A 3,634-nucleotide genomic window follows, 5' to 3' on the forward strand; every position below is an offset into this window, starting at 1 on the left:
ATATAACTTCATTAAAGACTAGAGGTAGTTTGTGTCAGGAAAAGGGTATTTAAAAAAAAAACAGAAAAGCAGAAAATGAAAGCCAACAAAAATACTAGGATGCTACAGAATTATACATAGAGAATGGTAAAGTGTTGTGGTGGGTTTTTGTTTGTTTTTCTTTGTTAAACCCTCATGGGCCAGGTGCAATTTATTTCTGATTGAAGGGGAGACTAGAAAAACTAAACAGGATGAATGACTTCACGTCTTGTGAGTTGTCTTGGAGGGAGGCTTTTGAAAAGAAAAAAGGATCAAATAGGGCGATGGGCGATAGAGAGTTTTCTTATTGGAACAGGTCAGATAGCTTTATGTGCTTCAGTTACTCAGCAGAGTCGAGGAGCAAAACTTAGTACATTGTTTTGGTAATAATAGGCAGAAGCGAGTTCATATTTAATGGCAGGAGCCTTTTAATATCCAAAGTAACTTCAAAGCTCAAACGCTGGGCTGCACATTTCCCTGGAGGCTTCTGCCACTGGAGGGGGGTCTGGAGACACGTGTGGGCTCAGCATCAGAGTTAGAAACAGTAACAATTGACAGTACGTAAAATTGAGATGTGCAGTCTCTTTTCCCCTCTTTTGGTCTAAGTTACAATTTTTCTTGAAAAATGGTAAGCAAAAATAGTAATGAATGTTGAATAGAGCTGTAATTTTTTCCAAATTGTTTTATAAACATTTTTAAAAGAAAATTTCAAGTGAAAATAGAATAACATAATGAACCCCATGTCTCCTTGCCGTTACCAGCTTTCATTACCAAGGTTACAGATAGCCAGTCTGTTTCATCCATCCTCCCCCTACTTGTGGTTTTGTTGTTGTTGTTGTTTGTTTTTTGCTTGAATATTATAAAGCAAACCCAGACATCAAATTTTTCATGTATGTACTTTTTTTTACATAACCACAATGCCATATCTCTTCTAATATAAACACAAAACCCACTAATTCCTTTATAGCTAATGTCCAGTCTATGTTCACATTTCCCCAATTGCCTAAAAACTATCTTTTAAAGCCAGTTTGCTCGAATCCGATCCAGCAACGTCTCTACGTTGCATTTGATGTGTCTCTAAGGCGATGCAGACCCCTCCCCCTTCTGCATGCCATTGGTTTGTTGACGCGGTCACTTGTCCTGTAAGGACACCCACGTTTTGGATTAGCCTGATTGCTTTCCTTTACGTCTCTAAGGCGATGCAGACCCCTCCCCCTTCTGCATGCCATTGGTTTGTTGACGACGCGGTCACTTGTCCTGTAAGGACACCCACGTTTTGGATTAGCCTGATTGCTTTCCTTTACTTGCTGTAAAGTGGTAGTTGGGTCAGAAGCTTGATTAGATTCAGGCTCATTTTCCCCAGGAAACGTGCTGCATTCTTGGTGCTGTGGACACTCACCTCTCCAAGCGTGGGGTGTGGGACAGCGACATGGGCTCCACCACAGGCCACTGAGTCAGAATCTGCATTTTGGCGAGAGCCTTGGGTTTTTGGTATGTTTGTGAAGGGCTTGAGAAGCATGGCTGTGTATTTCTGAGTACTCCACACGGGAGGCGTTTATTATTATCTGGTTGGCCACTTTCAGAGATGTTGCCAGCCGGCCTTGTCCATTACAAAGCTCCCGCCAACCTTTTGTTGCCCCATAGATCCATGATTTCAGGATGGGTTGTCTAATTGATGATATTTATTTCTATCATTGCTGTCACATTTATTTTCTAGAGCAGTTCTGTAAGGAAGCATTTTCCATCATCAGCCCATTGGTTATTCCAAAATACAGTCCATACAGGAAAGGAAGGATTCATGCCTGGCTCTGGATTCTTATCTATCTGAGGATAATGACTTGGTGCCCAAGCAACTTCCGATAGTGAACCATAACACAAAGAGTGAACTCTGATGTAAACCATGGACTCTGTTGTGATGCACGTGCCACTGTGGTGGGCGGTGACAGTGGGGGAGGCTGTGGTCATAATGGGATGGGGTAATGGAAACTCCCTGCTCAGTGTGGCTGTGAATCTAAAACTGTGCTAAAAAGTAAAGTCTATTAATTTAAAAATATGGACCACAGGATTTTTAAAAGTACTGTACTACTGTGGATTTTTATGTAGTTGATATGTTTTCAGTCTCATAATTATGATCATTTTGGAGTTCTGATTGTGCCATCTTTGGTAGCGGGAGCCCTTCTGATTGGTTCCTGTGTCCTTTTGCCATCCTGGTCTTGGACCAGCTCCTTGCTTTTTGCCACAGGTGTGCCAGGCTCACTTGGGCTGTTCCTGCCCACACCTGGATATGCCATTTCACCAAGAAGCACTGCTTCCTTTTGGTGAGAATGGCGTTCAGAGATCACAGTCTGTTCTGCAGCTCCTGGTTTGTCATGCTTCTAGGTCTTTTCAGTGCACAGAGCTAAGAAAGAGAAATTCTAAGCAAGTGAAAAGGAGGAGTTTATATCAGGATTTTCTATTCAAATGAAAATTTTAAAGAGTTTTAACTTTTATGTATGCATCTGTTTTTCCTTACACTGAAAAACTTGACTTCTAACAGCATTAATAGAATTTGCTTTGTCCTGCAATGTGCACGTGAAAACTTCAGAATACCAGTGCCAGTGTCACCACCAGGACTGCTGAGAGCATTCGGCATTTTTCTGCAGTTGTTGGACACGTCCTTCTAGGGATGGCAGTCATAGTGTGTGTTAAAGGCCACTTGAAACAATTTCTGTGTGTGGTTGTGCCACCAACTCTATACATTGATTTTTCCCCCAACTTTAAAGGAGTGCTTTTTTTGTTCTTTTTGATTAAAAATGTTTAAACATGTATGTGGTTCCTAAGGCAACATTATAGAATGAGTTACATTCAGAGAAATCAGGCCTCCATCCCCGTTTCTCCACCTCCCAAAAGTAACCATTTTAATTAATTTTTTGTTTATCTTTCCATTGTCTCTTTTAAAATATGCGTATGAGTACTGTTTTATATTTCTCCCTTCCTACGTGGAATTCCTGCACTTCCCCATTTTCCTCCTGCATTCTGGAGATCATCAACATCATTTTGCACCTTTGGGATCAATTCCTAGCCAGAGTCTTGCTGGGTTAAATGTAGATGTCACTACATTGCACAGATGCACATCTGGGCCATTTCCTGATACACAAAACTGCCTGTTTTCCACGGCCCTGCCAAAGGAGTTGTGCTAAGTTTTAGATTTTGGCCAGTCTGATAGGTGAGAAGTTATACCCCTGTAGTTTTAATTTGCATTTCCCTTATGAGTGAGGCTGAACATGTTTTCATATGTTTAAGGACTATTTGCATTACTTTTTCAGCAAATTATATGCGTTTTTTGCCCATTTTTCTATTGGATTTTAGTCCTCAGTTTGTAGAAGCCCTTCCTGTATTAGGGATAGCTGTGATATGTCACATTTTTTAAAAGTCAGTGTGTCATTCTTTTTAAATCAATGTGTCACTTGGCACTTTTCTTTGCTTATGGCATGTTTTTGTTTTGCCAGAGCTGCTTTGTTTTTTTTTTTGTTTTTTTTGTCTTTTTTCGTGACCGGCAACGGATCGCAACCCTCAGTGTCGCGCCCGTACCGGACCGGGACCGGCAACAGGATCGCAACCCTCAGTCTTGCGCCCG

General features: G+C 41.2%; 1 long non-coding RNA gene across 1 annotated transcript; it reads left to right on the forward strand.

The window, feature by feature from the left end:
* The first annotated feature begins 104 nt into the window (after positions 1-104).
* LOC103590639 lies at positions 105-1,405 on the forward strand. The gene is made up of 2 exons (XR_550489.1): positions 105-1,100; positions 1,215-1,405. It is a non-coding gene; the product is annotated as an uncharacterized LOC103590639 (long non-coding RNA).
* The last annotated feature ends 2,229 nt before the right edge of the window (positions 1,406-3,634 follow it).

This window comes from Galeopterus variegatus, unplaced genomic scaffold, assembly GCF_000696425.1.
Source record: "Galeopterus variegatus unplaced genomic scaffold, G_variegatus-3.0.2 Scaffold848, whole genome shotgun sequence".
NCBI lineage: Eukaryota > Metazoa > Chordata > Mammalia > Dermoptera > Cynocephalidae > Galeopterus > Galeopterus variegatus.